Source organism: Oncorhynchus mykiss, chromosome 18 (assembly GCF_013265735.2).
Source record: "Oncorhynchus mykiss isolate Arlee chromosome 18, USDA_OmykA_1.1, whole genome shotgun sequence".
NCBI classification, from domain to species: Eukaryota; Metazoa; Chordata; class Actinopteri; order Salmoniformes; family Salmonidae; genus Oncorhynchus; species Oncorhynchus mykiss.
This window is the reverse complement of record NC_048582.1, coordinates 58,151,979-58,173,031: the sequence shown is the minus strand read 5'-3', so window position 1 is coordinate 58,173,031 and position 21,053 is coordinate 58,151,979.

Sequence of the window (21,053 nt, the reverse complement as noted above, 5' to 3'; positions counted from 1 at the left end):
GGTTTTAGCCAACCGGATAATTTTCAACTGCAGTCCCAGGTTTTTAAAAACAATTACAATACAGACAATCAATGAGCAGTGAGCACACGCAGAGCAACATAGGACAAGCAAGACATAGCATGCAGACAGAGCAACATAGCACAAAAAGCAACAAGACAAAACCCATAAAAGCAACAAAGTGTTTACACACCTCACAAGCTACAGGCAACAGACAACATGGAAAGCAGCAATACACAGCTGAGGATTATGTTCACAAATCTGATTGACCTTTAGCCATGTCTTCATGCATTTTGTGGAAGTGTGATAGGTGGTGCAGTTATGTGTGTCTGATGGCAGTGTATTCCAGACATGGGAAGCTCTCACAGAGAAAGCAGAATGACTAAAGGTGCTTTTCCTTAAGGGAACTATACAATTACCTCTCAGACCTTGTGGATCTGGTGACATATGTTTGGATTTTCTGTTTAAGAAAAGTACTGAGTGGAGGGGGAGCCAGGCCACTTAGGATCTTGAATACAAGACATGCGTCAGTGTATTGCACAAGATTTTCACAACTCAGGAGCTCATGCTTTCTGAGGATGTAATAGTGATGATGGCTATTGGGCTTCCTATCAAGCACTTTGAGAGCCTGTTTGTAGACAGACTGAATGTGTTTTAATGTTGTACAGCAAGCAAGCTTAACCCTTAACATGGGGGCCCCACAGGGGTGTGTGCTTAGTCCCCTCCTGTACTCCCTGTTCACCCACGACTGTGTGGCCAAGCACGACTCCAACACCATTGCAAAGTTCGCTGACGACACAATGGTGGTAGGCCTGATCACCAGTGACGACGAGTCAGCCAATAGGGAGGAGGCCCGTGACCTGGCAGTGTGGTGCCGGAGCAATAACTTCTCATTCAACATCAGCAAGACCAAGGAGCTGATCGTGGACTACAGGAAACGGGGGGAGGGGGGGCAACCATCCACATCGACAGGGCGGCAGTGGAGCAGGTAGACAGCTTCAAGTTCCTTGGTGTCCAAATCACTAAAGACTTAAAATGGTCCAAACACACTCTAAGTTATGAAGAAGGAGCAACAGCGCCTCATCCCCCTCAGGAGGTTGAATACATTTGGCATCGGCCCTCAAATCCTGAAATGGTTCTCCAACTGACTATTTAAATATTTCCTGTACATAGTATGCTAACTTACTTACTTAATTGTCTATTTCATATTCCTATTACTTGTGTTTTTGTTGTTGTTGAGTAATACATTATTATTGATTATTGCATTGTTAGGTTTTTTTAGTTTGCAAGAAAGGTATTTCCCTGTACTTGTGCATGTGGCATTAAAACTTGAAATTTAAATTGAAAATTGAAAAAAATTATGAATAAGACTGACAGCTTCATTGATCCTCTATTTGAATAAGACTGACAGCTATCATTGATCATTCTCTATCTGAATAAGACTGAGAGCTATCATTGATCATCCTCTATCTGAATAAGACTGAGAGCTATCATTGATCATCCTCTATCTGAATAAGACTGACAGCCATCATTTATCATCCTCTATCTGAATAAGACTGAGAGCTATCATTGATCATCCTCTATCTGAATAAGACTGGCAGCTTCCTTGATCCTTTATCTGAACAAGACTGACAGCTATCATTGATCATCCTCTATCTGAATAAGACTGACAGCTATCATGAATCCTCTATCTGAATAAGACTGACAGCTATCATTGACTCTCTATCTGAATAAGACTGACAGCTATCATTGACTCTCTATCTGAATAAGACTGACAGCTATCATTGACTCTCTATCTGATTAAGACTGACAGCTATCATTGATCCTCTATCTCATATACAGTGGGGAGAACAAGTATTTGATACACTGCCGATTTTGCAGGTTTTCCTACTTACAAAGCATGTAGAGGTCTGTAATTTTATCATAGGTACACTTCAACTGTGAGAGACGGAATCTAAAACAAGAATCCAGAAAATCACATTGTATGATTTTTAAGTAATTAATTTGCATTTTATTGCATGACATAAGTATTTGATCACCTACCAACCAGTAAGAATTCCGGCTCTCACAGACCTGTTGTTCTGCCCTCCTGTTCTCCACTCATTACCTGTATTAACTGCACCTGTTTGAACTCGTTACCTGTATAAAAGACACCTGTCCACACACTCAATCAAACAGACTCCAACCTCTCCACAGTGGCCAAGACCAGACAGCTGTGTAAGGACATCAGGGATAAAATTGTAGACCTGCACAAGGCTGGGATGGGCTACAGGACAATAGGCAAGCAGCTTGGTGAGAAGGCAACAACTATTAGCGCAATTATTAGAAAATGGAAGAAGTTCAAGATGACGGTCAATCACCCTCGGTCTGGGGCTCCATGCAAGATCTCACCTCGTGGGGCATCAATGATCATGAGGAAGGTGAGGGATCAGCCTAGAACTACACGGCAGAACCTGGTCAATGACCTGAAGAGAGCTGGGACCACAGTCTCAAAGAAAACCATTAGTAACACACTACGCCATCATGGATTAAAATCATGCAGCGCACACAAGGTCCCCCTGCTCAAGCTAGCGCATGTCCCGGCCCATCTGAAGTTTGCCAATGACCATCTGGATGATCCAGAGGAAGAATGGGAGAAGGTCATGTGGTCTGATGAGACAAAAATAGAGCTTTTTGGTCTAAACTCCACTCACCGTGTTTGGAGGAAGAAGAAGGATGAGTACAACCCCAAGAACACCATCCCAACCGTGAAGCATGGAGGTGGAAACATCATTCTTTGGGGATGCTTTCCTGCAAAGGGTACAGGACGACTGCACCGTATTGAGGGGGGGGGGTGGATGGGGCAATGTATCGCGAGATCTTGGCCAACAACCTCCTTCCCTCAGTAAGAGCATTGAAGATGGGTCGTGGCTGGGTCTTCCAGCATGACAACGACCCGAAACACACAGCCAGGGCAACTAAAGAGTGGCTCCGTAAGAAGCATCTCAAGGTCCTGGAGTGGCCTAGCCAGTCTCCAGACCTGAACTCAATATCATTTTTTGGGAGGGAGCTGAAAGTCCATATCGCCCAGCGACAGCCCCGAAACCTGAAGGATCTGGAGGTCTGTATGGAGGAGTGGGCCAAAATCCCTGCTGCAGTGTGTGCAAACCTGGTCAAGAACTACAGGAAACGTATGATCTCTATAATTGCAAACAAAGGTTTCTGTACCAAATATTAGGTTCTGCTTTTCTGATGTATCAAATACTTATGTCATGCAATAAAATGCAAATTAATTACTTAAAAATCATACAATGTGATTTTCTGGATTTTTGTTCTCGATTCCGTCTCTCACAGTTGAAGTGTACCTATGATAAAAATTACAGACCTCTACATGCTTTGTAAGTAGGAAAACCTGCAAAATCGGCAGTGTATCAAATACTTGTTCTCCCCAATGTACATGTGAGATAGAGGATATACACTTTAGACTGATCACTTCTTTAACAGTACTACGTTGCTTACTGTAAACTCCTCTCTTCTTTAACGGTACTACGTTGCTTACTGTAAACTCCTCTCTTCTTTAACGGTACTATGCTGTTTACTGTAGACTCCTCTCTTCTTTAACAGTACTACGTTGCTTACTGTAGACTGCTCTCTTCTTTAACAGTACTACGTTGTTTACTGTAGACTCCTCTCTTCTTTAACAGTACTACGTTGTTTACTGTGGACTCTCTTCTTTAACGGTACTACGTTGTTTACTGTAGACTCCTCTCTTCTTTAACGGTACTACGTTGTTTACTGTAGACTCCTCTCTTCTTTAACAATACTACGTTGTTTACTGTAGACTCCTCTTCTTTAACAGTACTACGTTGTTTACTGCAGACTGCTCTCTTCTTTAACGGTTCTACGTTGTTTACTGTAGACTCCTCTCTTCTTTAACAGTACTACGTTGTTTACTGTAGACTCCTCTTCTTTAACGGTACTACGTTGTTTACTGTAGCCTCCTCTTCTTTAACGGTACTACGTTGTTTAGTGTAGACTGCTCTCTTCTTTAACGGTACTACGTTGTTTACTGTAGACTCCTCTCTTCTTTAACAATACTACGTTGTTTACTGTAGACTCCTCTTCTTTAACGGTACTACGTTGTTTACTGTAGACTGCTCTCTTCTTTAACGGTACTACGTTGTTTACTGTAGACTCCTCTCTTCTTTAACAATACTACGTTGTTTACTGTAGACTCCTCTTCTCTAACGGTACTACGTTGTTTACTGTAGACTCCTCTCTTCTTTAACGGTACTACGTTGTTTACTGTAGACTCCTCTCTTCTTTAACAATACTACGTTGTTTACTGTAGACTCTTCTCTTTAACGGTACTACGCTGTTTACTGCAGACTCCTCTTCTTAAAAGGTTCTACGTTGCTTACAGTAGACTCCTCTTTTCTGTAAAACAAATATAATCAAATGTCATTGGTCACATACACATATTTAGCAGATGTTATTGTTATTGTGGGTGTAGCGAATTGCTTGTGTTCCTTGCTTCAACTGTGCAGTAGTATCTAACAATTCACAACAATACACAAATCTAAAAGGTAAAGGAATTTAATTAAGAAATATATAAATATTTAAGCACTGTCGGAGTGGCATTGACTAAAATACAGTAGAATAGAATACAGTATATACATATGAAATGAGTAAAGCAATATGTAAACATTATTAAAGTGACTAGTGATTTCAAGTCTATGTCTATAGGGCAGCAGCCTCTAAGGTGCAGGGTTGAGTAACCGGGTGGAAGCCAGCTAGGGATGGCTATTTAACAGTCTGATGGCCTTGAGATAGAAGCTGTTTTCCAGTCTCTTGGTCCCAGCTTTGATGCACCTGTACTGATAGTCATTTAGTTAATTTACCTTTTCTTTCTTGGGTACAGGAACGATGGTGGACATCTTGAAGCAAGTGGGGACAGAGTAGAGTCGCAATTCAACGGCTCAGACACAAGAGGTATGTGGCAGGGTCTACAGTCAATCACGGATTACAAAAAGAAAACCAGCCCCGTCACGGACCTGGATGTCTTGCTCCCAGACAGACTAAACAACTTATTTGCCCGCTTTGAGGACAATACAGTGCCACTGACACGGCCCGCTACCAAAACCTGCAGACTCTCCTTCACTGCAGCCGATGTGACTAAAACATTTAAACGTGTTAACCCTCGCAAGGCTGCAGGCCCAGACGGCATCCCCAGCCGCATCCTCAGAGCATGTGCAGACCAGCTGGCTGGTGTGTTTACGGACATATTCAATCAATCCTTATCCCAGTCTGCTGTCCCCACATGCTTCAAGAGGGCCACCATTGTTCCTGTTCCCAAGAAAGCTAAGGTAACTGAGCTAAACGACTACCGCCTCGTAGCACTCACTTCCGTCATCATGAAGTGCTTTGAGAGACTAGTCAAGTACCATATCACCTCCACCCTACCTGACACCCTAGACCCACTCCAATTTGCTTACCGCCCCAATAGGTCCACAGACGACGCAATCGCAACCACACTGCACACTGCCCTAACCCATCTGGACAAGAGGAATACCTATGTGGGAATGTGGTTCATCGACTACAGCTCAGCATTTAACACCATAGTACCCTCCAAACTCGTCATCAAGCTCGAGACCCTGGGTCTCCACCCCGCCCTGTGCAACTGGGTACTGGACTTCCAGACGGGCCGCCCCCATGTGGTGAGGGTAGGTAACAACATATCCACTCCGCTAATCCTCAACACTACTCCCTGTTCATCCATGACTGCGTGGCCATGCACGCCTCCAACTCAATCATCAAGTTTGCAGACGACACTACAGTGGTAGGCTTGATTACCAACAACGACGAGACGGCCTACAGGGAGGAGGTGAGGGCCCTCGGAGTGTGGTGTTAGGAAAATAACCTCACACTCAACGTCAACAAAACAAAGGAGATGATCATGGACTTCAGGAAACAGCAGAGGGAGCACCCCCCTATCCACATCGACGGGACAGTAGTGGAGAGGGTAGTAAGTTTTAAGTTCCTCTGCGTTAGCCAATGTGCGGGAGCACTGATTGGTCAGCCCAATTGAGGTAGTATGTACATGAATGTATAGTTAAAGTGACTATGCATATATGATAAACAGAGAGTAGCAGCAGAGTAAAAAGAGGGGTTGGGGGGGCACACAATGCAAATAGTCCGGGTAGCCATTGGATTACCTGTTCAGGAGTCTTATGGCTTGGGGGTAAAAACTGTTGAGAAGCCTTTTTGTCCTAGACTTGGCACTCCGGTACCGCTTGCCATGCGGTAGTAGAGAGAACAGTCTATGACTGGGGTGGCTGGGGTCTTTGACAATTTTTAGGACCTTCCTCTGACACTGCCTGGTGTAGAGATCCTGGATGGCAGGCAGCTTAGCCCAAGTGATGTACTGGGCCGTATGCACTACCCTCTGTAGTGCCTTGCGGTCAGAGGCCGAGCAATTGCCGTACCAGGAAGTGATGCAACCAGTCAGGATGCTCTCGATGTTCCAGCTGTAGAATCTTTTGAGAATCTCAGGACCAATGCCAAATCTTTTTAGTTTCCTTAGGGGGGGGGGGGGAGGGGGGGGCTTTGTCGACTGTCTTGGTGTTTTTGGACCATTCTAGTTTGTTGTTGATGTGGACACCAAGGAACTTGAAGCTCTCAACCTGCTCCACTACAGCACCGTTGATGAGAATATAGCACTATTACTCATAACTCGCGACCCACCTGTCACATGCTCAGGGCCCACTTTGGTTCCCAAACCATTGTTTAGGAGAGTTGTGTGGTCAGGACCTATACAGAGTTTTTTTATTTATTTTTATACAAATTTGAACTTTTACCCCAATTTCATGGTATCCAATTGTTAGTAGCTACTATCTTGTCTCATCGCTACAACTCCCGTACGGGCTCGGGAGAGACGAAGGTTGAAAGTCATGCGTCCTCCGATATACAAGGACGCAAACCGCACTGCTTCTTAACACAGCGTGCATACAACCCGGAAGCCAGCCGCACCAATGTGTCGGAGGAAACACTGTGCACCTGGCAACCTTGGTTAGCTGTATACAGAGTTTTTAAATCAGAGTGAGAGAGACACAACTCTGGCAAACATTATATGGGTGTCTTTGACATGGTTCAATTCACATTTAAGTGTATGTACTGTACATTTAAGTGTATGTACTGTACAGAAAGATGTAGAAACCTCCTTTCTCCTCCCCTCTGTCTATGTGACTTGTGCTCCTTCCATTCCTATTTTCTCCTCCCTCTTTCACATTCTCTCCTCCCCTCTTCCCTTGTTCCTGCTCTCCGTGCTTTTGTTGAGCCTGATGTATATTGACGGGCCATCAGGCAGGGTTTCCGACCCCATCAGAGGCTGCTGATGCATGTCTGGTGCATGTAAACATGTCAGATACAGCTACAATTACGCCTCTCTCCATGCTCTCTCTCTCCGCTCGCTCTCCACACTCCCTCTTGCTATGTTGTGTTTCTCTCACCCTATTTCTGTGTCTCTATGTTCTCTCTCTCCCTCTCTCTTTCTACCTCTACCTTCTCTCTATCCCCCTCTCTTTCTGTGTCTCTGCCTTCTCTTTATCCCCCTCTCTCTGTGTCTCTGTGTTCTCTCTCTCCCCCTCTCTTTCTGTCTCTGCCTTCTCTCTCTCCCCCCTCTCTGTGTCTCTGTGTTCTCTCTCCCCCCTCTTTCTGTCTCTGCCTTCTCTCTCTCCCCCCCTCTCTGTGTCTCTGTGTTCTCCCCCCCCCCTCTTTCTGTGTCTCTACCTTCTCTCTCTCCTCTCTCTCTGTGTCTCTGTGTCTCTGTGTTCTCTCTCACCACCTCTCTTTCTGTGTTTCTGTGTTCTCCCCCTCTCTTTCTGTGTCTCTGCCTTCTCTCTCCTCCTCTCTCTCTGTGTCTGTGTTCTCTCTCACCACCTCTCTTTCTGTGTCTCTGTGTTCTCCCCCCTCTCTTTCTGTGTCTCTATCGTCTCTCTCCCCCCTCTTTCTGTGTCTCTGTGTTCTCTCTCTCCCCCCCTCTCTGTGTCTCTACATACTCTCTCTTACCCTCTCTTATGGTGTCTCTGTGTTCTCTCTCACCACCTCTCTCTGTGTCTGCCTTCTCTCTCCCCTCTCTTTCTGTCTCTGTGCTCTCTCTCTCCCCCCTCTTTCTGTCTCTACATACTCTCTCTTCCACTCTCTTCCTGTGTCTCTGTGTTCTCTCTCACCACCTCTCTCTCTGTGTCTCTGCCTTCTCTATCTCCTCTCTCTCTGTGTCTCTGTGTTCTCTCTCACCACCTCTCTTTCTATGTCTCTGCCTTCTCCCCCCCTCTTTCTGCGTCTCTGTGTTCTCTCTCACCACCTCTCTTTCTGTGTCTCTGTGTTCTCTCTCACCACCTCTCTTTCTGTGTCTCTGTCTTCTCTCTCCCCCTCTATTTCTGTGTCTCTGCCTTCTCTCTCTCCTCCTCTCTCTCTGTGTCTCTGTGTTCTCTCTCACCACCTCTCTTTCTGTGTCTCTGCCTTCTCTCTCTCCATACCATATACACCATTTTCTGTTTATCTTTCCAGGAACTTTGGTGACCTCTCTCTCTCTATCATATCACCCCTTTAATTTATGTCTGCCTTTCTAGGAGCTGGTGACATTGCTTTGTGTTGTCAAGGTCTTTGTCCTTTTTATGATGAAGCATAGGTCTAGTTTACCCAATCAAAACTGGAATTGATTGTTGGGCACCGTAGTGTCTTTCATGACACTTGTATCTTCACAATGCTTAATGTAGTTGTGGTGCAATTAGGCTACACATCGTAGGGCCTCAGGAGTTGGGCTTGCAGTTAGTGAAGGTAAAGTGCATTAAAATGTGACACAAAATGTTCACTCACAGCTGCAATTAATGTCAGGGCCAAACACTCTCTAAATGTCTAATGCAAAATGCTTCAGTTGAAAGAAACAAGGCCTATACAGTCAACATTTTACCAGAGAGGCCCCACCCTCCCACAAACCCATTTTCATTATTTTAGATTTATGATGCGAGCAAATGGTAAAAACTTTGAGATAGCTTTGAGGTATATCTAAGGTTTTTCCCTACTTTGCTGACTGTGGTTGGGTCCAGTTGCCTCTGATATCGGTTTCCCTCAGGTGCTGCTGTTGTTGTGTCAGAACTTATTCAGGAGACTTTTTTACACAACGTTGAAGCTTCTCTTCTTAATTTCTTCTTCTGCGAAAGGTTTTGGTGGAAAGTTTTTAGCCCAGAAATCTTAACTGAACAGCATAAAAAGTTTCCTGTGCAGAATTTTCCATTTTCATATTCTTTAAAAGCCCAATGCAGCTGTTTTCATCTCAATGTCAAATAATTTCTGGGTAGCAATTAAATACCTTGCTGTGATTGTTTTCAATTAAAATGGTCCAAAAGAAAAGCTTCTTAGCAAACATTTTGCTAGGACTTTCTGTGAGTGGTCTGAGTGGGGAGGAGAAAGCTGAAAACAAACTGTTATTGGCAGAGAGGTTGTGATGTCACCAGGTAGGCCAAACCCACCAAAACAGGCTGAAAATTCAGGCAATTTAAAAAAAAACAGCTCTTACACTAAAAGGGCATTATCATAATTTTCACAATTTCACAGTGTTATTCTAACCTCTAACCTGCAGTGGGCCTTTAAAAATGTTTTTTGGCATTATTGTACAGTGGGATTTTTGCTTTTGGTCTGCAGCACATGAAAAGAAGAGAGAGCAGAGAGAGGTAGGCTTTGACAGAATACGCACGACCTTGTGTTCTGCACCACGGGCAGATTTCCCCCGTGCTGCTCCCGAGCCAATTTAGCTCACACGTTGCTACCACCGTGGTGTGATTGACTATCCAAGCAGCGGCGCATTTTAACAAGCCTGCAAGAAGTGCACAGAGCAATTTCAGAATTGGGAGATTTTACATATCTGCGCCTCACAGTGTGCTGTTATGTAATGCAGGAAACTGGTGAGGGACACGAGGGTGAAGGCTCTCACTTTTTCATACACCTGCATCCTGATGAAATCAATACTAACCTATTTCTAAGATGATACTTATGACATATGCCTAAAAGTGCTGCACACTTGGCACATATTGCAGACAGTGTTTAAATGTTAGGGTGGGAAATAGGAGTTTTGAATGATGAGAGAGAGCAGGTAGCATGGTCTAGAGCATGGGTGGGCAAACATTTTGGCTCAAGGGCCACAATGAGTTTTTGAAACCAAGTGAAGGGCCACATACTATATGCGTGACAAAACATGTGAAGCCTTTATTCATTCTCACATTGACACACAACTACTAGTGTACTGTAGGTGTACATATGCTTTATTCATTCTCACATTGACACACAACTACTAGTGTACTGTAGGTGTACATATGCTTTATTCATTCTCACATTGACACACAACTACTAGTGTACTGTAGGTGTACATATGCTTTATTCATTCTCACATTGACACACAACTACTAGTGTACTGTAGGTGTACATATGCTTGCAGAACAATTCTACCCTTGTTTTTTGTGAACACATTTTCACAAAATGTATATAATTTACAACATGACAGACACAGTCAAACACACACACAGATCCTGCATCTCTACCCTTGTAAAGTACAACCAAACTTACAGTTGTCATGTCTTTACTATGGATTAAATGATATATGACATGCTATTTTATCAAATCAATTCTCTGTAATTAATATTACCTGATTAAACTAATCATGTAAATGTAATTAACTAGGAAGTCGGGCACCGCGGAAGAATGTTTATAGAGGTGTTGTCTTCCGAATAAACTCTTAAGGACCTGGTAATCTTTTATGTTAATTATTAATCGTCACCTTATTCAGTCTCATCTGAACGTTGTAAAATTCTTGGTTATCTTCACGAACCCTGGATAACAAGTTGAATCAGCAATACAACATTTGGTTCAATTATTTATTTACTAAATACCTAAATAATCACACAGAATTACATAAGCACAGGATGGATCATACATTGATTACTAATTATGTCATAAAAGAAAACGTCACTCACTAGCAGACGAAACCGATATGACGGCTTAAAGAAAGAGGGTTGGGTTTGAATGAAAGTGCGGGAAGTCTGAGGAACAAAAGGATTTGGTCTCTATCGGACCTTATGAAGCTATGCTATCATAAATACATAATGGTAGGCATTCTAAATAACCACCCATTCGGAAAAGGAAAATGCAAGAAATATATTTACTCTGAGCTGCGCTTCGATAGATTGGTCGAAGATGGAAGGCTATGTTGCCCAGCAGAGATCTCCCTTGTCCTTTTAAGAATATTTCTGGGCGGATACGTTGTAGTCTGTCGTTGTGTGGTAGAACGGACACGTTGTAGTACCATGTCGTCTTGTGGTAGAACGGATACAATGTAGTAAGTACCCTGTCATTCTGAAGAGATTGTCCTTCCTCTCCTAGGCCACGCACGTTTACAGCTGCTGCTGATAACTCGATATCTAGGATGTATAACTTCTTTAGTGAATAAGAGTTCAAAGTTCATACCAAGTTGCCGTACTAAGCTCATGTTATATTCTGGCTGGTATAGTCAAATTCATCCTTCCAGCGTGGCGATCGTCACCTCCATGTTGAAATTTGCCCTTCTAAACGTATGGACATCAGTCATCACGTCATCAGGAACACAATGTTAATTTCGTTAGGTTGTAGTCGTTCAACCATTCGCAACCAGAGCTCACGCTGAGGTCGGCTTAGTTCGCCGTGAATTGTGTCACGGGGGCTCTTATAGAAATGTAGAAAATGGGTTGGTTCATCATTTCCAACAAATGCCTATTCACGTAGGCGTGGCCACTGATTGAGCATATTTTACTTTTGAAAACAATTCTCCCATTTTAAAAACTAAACTTACATTTAATCTTTTCACAAATAGTTTAATATTTAAACACTTAAATTGCACCACAATTCCATGTGAATCTGATGACGATGATGTGTAGACTTTCCAAGATACAGTTTATGTCGTCCTATCATCAGTAATAATGTCTCAGACGACAACTGATCTGACATCATATTCTTTAAGTACCAACGAATACTTTCAACTGGTTGGATTACCGAAATATGGTTCCATTCCCCAACCGTTTGATGTTACCAGACTCTCTCTATGTTAACCAAGGGCTTTCCAAGAGTCCAATCTGTAGAGAGAGAAAAGGGGGAAAAGTATCTATGGGGGTCATAAACCTCACCAACAGGGCAACATCAAAACACAGTCACAATATGCAAACTTAAAAATATATATAATATATTATATTATTATGACTGGAGACATGCAAAATGTAACAGCAGATGTGTAAAAAAAAATATTCTAAAATTTGAGTGAAACATATAGTAAGAGCATCTGTTTAATTTGGAATGGTCTGTTTTTGAAAGCATATTAAGAAACAATTTTCATCTCCATTGTGAGCCATATTTACAGTTATCCAATCGCCTCAGCCCAAATCTGACTGATTAGTTATTACCTGTAATAAGTGCATTGCTGGATAATTCTCACTGCATAACCATCACCATGAATCCTTGCCTACCCCAGTCACAGTTATTCTGGCCTACCCCAGTCACAGTTATTCTGGCCTACCCCAGTCACAGTTATTCTGGCCTACCCCAGTCACAGTTATTCTGGCCTACCCCAGTCACAGTTATTCTGGCCTACCCCAGTCACAGTTATTCTGGACTACCCCAGTCACAGTTATTCTGGCCTACCCCAGTCACAGTTATTCTGCCCTACCCCAGTCACAGTTATTCTGGCCTACCCCAGTCACAGTTATTCCAGTCTTAATTTGAACAATGGGTCTGGTCACCTCTCTTGGCAAGTGCATCAATGTCTGGTGTCATCGTTGATTTAGAGATTCTCAGAACAGCTAACAAGTGGTCATTTGTTCAATTTGATCTGTGACGGGATTTGTTGTAATTCATTACTGAGAACGTTTGTTCACACACATTTGTGGACCCGAATAAAACAAGCATCCTTTGGGCTTTTTAATGTTTGGAAACGTAGTTTCATTCTGGGAGCCATAGAACTGGTCTATTGTTGCCGTTTTGTACTCCTCCTCCAAAGCACTTTCACATTGGATGTCAATGAGCTGCAATTGTGTGTCTGGTGGTGCTTTCTCACTTTCGAAAGACAGGGGGCATGAGACAAGCTCCAGCTCTGTCTCAGTCTTGGTGAAGCGTCAGGAAAACTCAGCATGCAGGTGGATCAAAGTGCTACTGTCTGTCTCAGTGAGGCACTGTGATGTGGGAGTGTCCAGTGTGGCCAGTGTGGGGAAATGAGCGAGAGACCGGCTGCTCATTTGTCTGAAGAACAACATAAGTTTGGTCTTGAAGACTTTCACATAGGAATACAGTTCATGCACAAAAACACAATTTCCCTGCAGTTTCACGTTTAGATGGTTCAGATGCCCCAATATGTCCACACCGAAAGCTACGTCGCCCAGCCAGTCTGTCTTTGAACTTGGAGAAGTCGTCAGCTTTACCAACCACATCAAGGAACATACCTATTTCCCCTCTCAGTTCTCACACACGGCAAAATACTTTCCCCAGGCTTGGCTATCGCACATTTGAATGGTACAACAAGTCCTGGTGCTGGTTAAGCCCCCTTGCCCGTATAAAGTTGACAATATTTACAACCGATTTGACAACATTTTCCAGCTTTAACACACTTTTACACTGGGCTTCCTGATGAATAATACAGTGAATTAGGTATTTCTTCTTTTACTTTGGCTTGTAATCTTTTTAGTAGGCCAATGTTTTTACCGGTTATATTTGGTGATCCATCTGACGTTTGTCAGTTCGCTCCACGGTAGATTCATTTTTACCAAGCAGGCAGACAACCTGTCGTAGAAGTTAGAGCCCCTAGTTGTTCCCATCATTGATTGCATCGCAAGAAGTTCCTTTGTTATTTCAAAGTTCCCATGTATTCCTCTGACAAAAATGAACGACTGAGCGGTGTCTCTGATGTCACTGCTCTCATCCAGTGCTATAGAAAAAAGATCGAAGCCATCTGCTTTTTTCTTCAACTCAAAGCTCCTCACCTATCACTTCCACGCTCCTGGTGACGGTTCTGTGTGATAAGCAAATGATCTCAAATGGGCTTTTACTCTCAGGACAAAGGACACCGGCAGTCTCCACTACTCTTCCCCACCTCCCCGTCAGAAAAAGACCTGCTATGCTCTTGTATTTTATGTGCCACTACTTAGCATGCCTTAGTTACAGAGTCTTGAGTAGAGCACCGTTTAGTAACAGCAAAATACATTTAGTAAACATATTTTGTTGGCCTTTTAAGTTTGTGGCAAGTTTGAAGGTTTCCTTGCTGTCACGTCCTGACCATAGAAAGCCTTTATTTTTTATGGTAGAGTAGGTCAGGGCGTGACTAGGGGTTTAGTCTAGTTTATATTTTCTATTTGGGGTTCTAGGTTGTTTTGTCTATGTTGGGGTTTTGGTATGATTCCCAATTAGAGGCAGCAGGCTATCGTTGTCTCTAATTGGGGATCATACTTAAGTAGCATTTTTATGTGGAAACCATATCGCGCTGCAGTTTGGTCTGACCATTATTACAACGAACGTGACACTTGCCTTTTCCTGAGACAGATTGCTAGCGTAGTTAGCATGCTTGCTTGAAAAATGACAATTGAGATCATATTCCTTAAAAACGGCAACACCTTCTTAAGATATCAGACATTCTGTCTTATATCCAATACTAGTAAAAAACACACGACATTCAGAGTCCACTTTTCTCATTTTTCACGTAAAAAATCATCAAGCAATGAAGTGGCTATGATGACGGAGCTCATTCTGAATCTAACTGTAGGGCCAAATATAGAGTGCGCTGCCAGGCTATAGCAGCTACATGGTCACAACGTCACGCTATCTGTTGAAACTGCTTGGCCAACCTCTGACAGGTGAGCAACAATAGAAGCCATTTAGAAGGTGCCATGGCACCGTCGGTAGGAGAGCGTAGCTGGTTCTATGTCATCTACAGTGGAGCCCCACATTAATCTTCTGCTCTAATGTGCGCATTGTTCTCCTCTTTCGCGCTGCGTGTAGAACGATACCCAAGGGAGCTGCACTCACAGACTCATTTATCAAACACCTAGTTGTCCCGCAAGTAAATGGTAATGTCCTGGGCCTTGACAGGATCATGCAAATAGGACCATCCGGCCGAAGACCTCTCATGTGCAACAGCCATACCCATTGTAGTGGAAGAAATACCTTACCTCTAGATATAAAACTACAGACACATAGTCTCTCTCTCTCTCTCTCTCTCTCTCTTTCTCTCTCTCTCTCTCTCTCTCTCTTTCTTTCTCTCTCGCCCTCTCACACACACACACACAAACACAGGCCATGGGGTTAATCTACAGGACCAGGCATGTCTACAATATGTCTTCTCTCCTTGGGAGAGAATAATAGACCCTAGGCATAAGTTGTCGACAAGAACAAAATGTGACATTTCCTTATACAACACACAACTGCTGTATCTGTGGAGATAAACGAATACTGAATAGAAAGGAGTCATTTAGTTACCTGAGTGAGAGAAATACATGTATTTAGTTACCTGAGTGAGAGAAATACATGTATTTAGTTACCTGAGTGAGAGAAATACATGTATTTAGTTACCTGAGTGAGAGAAATACATGTATTTAGTTACCTGAGTGTGAGAAATACATGTACTTTCTTACCTTAGTGAGAGAAATACATTAATTTTCTTACCTTAGTGAGAGAAATACATGTATTTTCTTACCTTAGTGAGAGAAATACATGTATTTTCTTACCTTAGTGAGAGAAATACATGTATTTTCTTACCTTAGTGAGAGAAATACATGTATTTTCTTACCTTAGTGTGAGAAATAAATGTATTTTCTTACCTTAGTGAGAGAAATACATGTATTTTCTTACCTTAGTGAGAGAAAGAAATACATGTATTTTCTTACCTTAGTGAGAGAAAGAAATGCCTTTTCTTACCTCAGTGAGAGAAAGAAATGCATTTTCTTACCTTAGTGAGAGAAAGAAATGCCTTTTCTTACCTTAGTGAGAGAAAGAAATGCCTTTTCCCCCTCTTGGCTACACAGACAGAGATGCTGTTTTGTCCTGAAATCTGGGGCAAGAGACAAGTGGAGGAGGAACTATTTTCACTGGACAAAGTGGTAATTTAAATGGAAGATTGAGTGTATGTGATAGATTGATTGAGTGTGTGTGTGTGTGTGTGTGTGTGTGTGTGTGTGTGTGTGTGTGTGTTTACAGTATTCGGCTGTGTACACGAGAAGAAGACAAGTTAATTGCTGCTATATTTGGGTTAAGGCCATCATTAAGGATTTTGAACTTCCGAGGATAGCTCTCAGAGACAAACAGACACACACACACGAGCAGTAAAGATGACTATTGTACTAAACAACTAAACTATCTCACCCATGTACACAAGCCCATACAAACACACAGGTGCCGGTAATAAAGCAATAATAAATATGTCATTGGATGGTAAATAAATAAAGCGAGATCAACCAAAGCATTTTTGGAAAGGATATGAATAACTTGAATGTCTTTAGCACCTCCTATCTCTCTCTCTCTCTCTCTCTCTCTCTCTCTCTCTCTCTCTCTCGCTCTCTCTCTCTCTCTCTCTCTCTCTCTCTCTCTCTCTCTCTCTCTCTCTCTCTCTCTCTCTCTCTCTCTCTCTCTCTATCTCTCTCTCTCTCTCTCTCTCTCTCTCTCTCTCTCTCTCTCTCTCTCTCAAATTCAAATTCAAATTCAAGCTGCTTTATTGGCATGAAAAACATTGTGTCAATATTGCCAAAGCAACAATGTATACAATATACATTGTAACAAAATTGTAAATGATAGCAAATAATAATATAAAATGGTAGTAAATAATAATACAAAAATAAATACAATAAAATGGTAACAGTCTACAGTAAACATTAATAATTATAGTAATAACAATAATAGTAATAATAAGTAAGTTACTGTTTACTATGCAGATGTTATTATTCAGTGTCCCTCAGGCTATGGCAGGAAAATACATATTTGGCTGCAAGAGGAGCCATTGCTCCTTCGCCCATGAGTATTCTTAGTTTTTCCTCTGGGTTCAATTTGTAAAAATGTGGAATATATGTAGTCATTTCTGTGAATAATGAATCTCTTTGTGAGGAATATTTATCACAGTAAAGGAGAAAGTGCATCTCTGTCTCTACCTCCCCTGTCATGCAGTGACCACATACACGCTCCTCTTTGGGTAGCCATGTCTTTTTATGTCTGCCGGTTTCTATTGCCAATCGGTGGTCACTCAGCCTGTACTTGGTAAGGATCTGTCTCTGCTTCGTATCTCTGACAGAGTAGAGATAATCAGCCAATTCATATTCTCTGTTTAGGGTCAGATAGCAATTTAGTCGGCTTTGGGATTTTGTTTCGTTTTTCCAGTATTGTAAGTATGATTCCTTTGATTGGTTCATGATTTTGCTTATTGGAATTCTTTCTTTTGAAGCAGTGCTGGTGTCAGCTTGGTTGGTGAGGTCCAACACCAGCTGACTGAGAGGGCTCGTTTCTGGGCTCAGCTCTTGGGCTTGAAGTGCTTTAAATTGCAGACTCAAATTTGGACTTGAATTTAGATGTAGCCAAAATTTTAATGATCTTTTCTGTATTTTCATTATTACTGGAAAACGGCCCAATTCTGCCCTACATGCATTAGTTGGTGTATTTCTCTGGACTTGTAGAATTTTCCGACAGAATTCTGCATGTAGGGTTTCAATTGGATGTTTGTCCCACATTTTAAAATCCAGTTTATTGAGTGGCCCCCAAACCTCACTTCCATAAAGTGCTATTGGTAGGATTACACTGTCAAATATTTTAGTCCAAATTCTAATTGGGATGTTGATTTTGAATAATTTCATTTTTATTGCATACATTGCTCTGCGGGCTTTTTCTTTGAGTGCCTTCACTGCCATATTAAAGTTTCCCGATGCAGATATGGTCAGACCAAGGTAGGTGTAATTTTTTGTGTGTTCAATTAAGGTGTTGTTCAGGGTGAATTTACATTTTTGTTTCTGACATCTGGGTTTTTTTTGGAAAATCATGATTTTAGTTTTTTGGAAATTTACTGCCAGGGCCCAATTATGGCAATATTGCTCCAGAATATTAATGTTTTGTTGAAGACCTTCTTTGGTTGGTGATAGAAGTACCAAGTCATCAGCATATAGCAGGTATTTCACCTCTGTGTCAAATAGTGTGAGTCCTGGGGCTGGAGATTGGTCCAACATGTCTGCTAATTCATTGATATAAATGTTGAAAAGATTTGGACTCAAATTGCAGCCTTGTCTCACACCTCGACATTGTGAAAAAAATTCTGTTCTTTGGTTTTTGATTTTTATTGCACACTTGTTTTCTGTGTACATACATTTTATTAAGTCATACACCTTACCACCAAGCCCACTTTGTAGAATTTTGTAGAATAGCCCTTCGTGCCAAATCGAATCAAATGCTTTTTTAAAGTCAATAAAGCAAGCAAAGATTTTGCCCTCTTTTTTTTGGTGGACGTGTTTATTAATTAGTGTGTGTAAGGTGTATATATGGTCAGTAGTGCGATGGTTAGGGAGAAAGCCAATTTGACATTTACTTATTACATTTTTTTCTTGAAGAAAGGTTTGAATTCTTGAATTCAAAATGCTACAGAAAATCTTTCCCAAGTTACTGTTGACGCAAATTCCCCTGTAATTATTGGGGTCTGATTTGTCTCCACTTTTGTGGATAGGGGAGATGAGCCCCTGGTTCCAGACATCAGGGAAGCAGCCAGAAGTTAAAACCATGTTGAACAATTTAAGCACAGCATTTTGCAACTCAGGTGTGCTGTTTTTCAGCATTTCATTTCTGATGTTGTCTACACCACAAGCCTTTTTTGATTTAATAGATTTTAGCTTTTCATTTAGTTCTTGTTGGGTTATTGGGTAATCTAATGGATTTTGGTTGTTTTTAATGACTGATTCCAGGATGTTCAATTTTTCTTTAATTTCTAATTGGTTCTGGTTTAAGTCTTTTTGTGGGATGTTTTTGTATAGATTATCAAAGTAAGTTTTCCAAATTCCTACATCTTGTATGGCTAATTATTGTGGCTTTGTTGTGCTTAAATTGTTCCACATGTCCCAGAACTGATTTTGGTCAATTGCGTTTTCAATTTCATCAAGTGTCTTGTTGGTATAATTCAATTTCTTGCATTTCAGTGTTTGTTTATACTGTTTCAGAGTTTCAAAGTATTCATATCGTAGCTCTGGGTTGTTTTGCTGCTTATGTTTTTTGTTTGACATTTGTCTTAGGTGTTTTCTAATTGTTTTACATTCATTATCAAACCATTTGTCAGAAACATTTTGATTTTTGCTTCTGATGTTGCATTGCTTTGGTTTTCTCAAATTTGCTTTCGATGCTGCTTTTTGGAATATGCAGTTGATGTTTTGGGTAGCTGAATTGACACCATCTTTATTGTTTTGGTACTGTGAGTTATTGAAAAACTGTATAGAGTTCATCATTTCATTTGAGTTCAATGTTTCAATGAATGCCTCTGCACTGTTTGGAGCCCATCTGAACGATTGGTTTATGTTGTAAAGTTTATTGGGCTGTTTTTTTGAATGAATATTGCCGGTTAATTTCTTCAGAAACACGTTGATCTGACTGTGATCTGACAATGGTGTCTGTGGTCTGACAGTGAATGCACTAATGGAGGAGGGGTCAATGTCAGTGATGGCATAATCGACTACACTTGTCCCAAGAGCTGAGCAGTAAGTAAACTGACCTAAAGAGTCCCCTCTGATTCTACCATTAAGCATGTACAGGCCTAAGGCTCGACAGAGATGTACTAACTCTTTTCCATTTTTGTTCAGTATTTGGTCAGGACTGTTTCTATTATTTATAATAGGGCTACTGTACAAGGAGGGGTGTCCAAATATGTGGTGGTTACCTCCCGCATCAGTGTAGTCAGGCTCAGAACCTGTTCTTGCATTGAAATCTCCACAAAGAAGCACTTTACCCTGCGCCTGAAATGTAATGATTTCTGTCTGGAGATTGTCAAAAAACTGATCATCATAATATGATGAATCTGAAGGAGGAGCATAAGCTGCACATATGTATACATCATTGTCACAATAGATTGTACCTTTGTTAAGTTTTAGCCAAATGTGAGTGGTACCTTTTTTCATTTCATTCAGTGCTAAGTCCTGCTTATGCCAAATGATGATTCCACCTGAGTCTCGGCCCCGTTTAACATTTTTATGTTTGATTGATGGTAGTAAACTTTCTCTATAGCCTGAGGGACACTGAGTATCTATGTCTCCACGACACCATGTTTCCAGTAGGATTATGATGTCCTGTCCCTTGATGTTTTTAATCAATTCTGGATTAGTTGTTTTATAACCAAAATGTGAAGAGTATAGGCCCTGGATATTCCAAGAGCTGATAGTTAATGATCTCATTTATAATAAGTGATATTCACTGGTTTGAGTAAAGTACATCGAAAAAAACAAAAAAAATAAAATATGTATATATACATATATACATACACACATACACATATACATATATATACATACATATATACACATATACATACATATATACATACACATACATATACATATACATATATACATACATACACATACATACACATACACATACACACATACATACATACATACATACACACACACACACACACATACATACACACACACACACATACATACATACATATATATATACATACATATACACATACACATACATATATATATATATATATATATATATACATATACACACATACATGCACATACACATATACACACATACATACATACATACACACACACGCGCACACACACACACACACACACACACCATTACATATAATAATTATTATAATACCGGTGTCAATACATTTAGGAATATTTGTAAACAAATGAATAAGAATGGAATAAGATTGCATTGTACTTATGTTATGTGCAATCTGCAACCCTGTGTGTTTGTGTGTGTGTGTGTGCGCGTGCGTGCCCGTGTGTGAATTAAAGGGACTGTCTAGCTCAGTA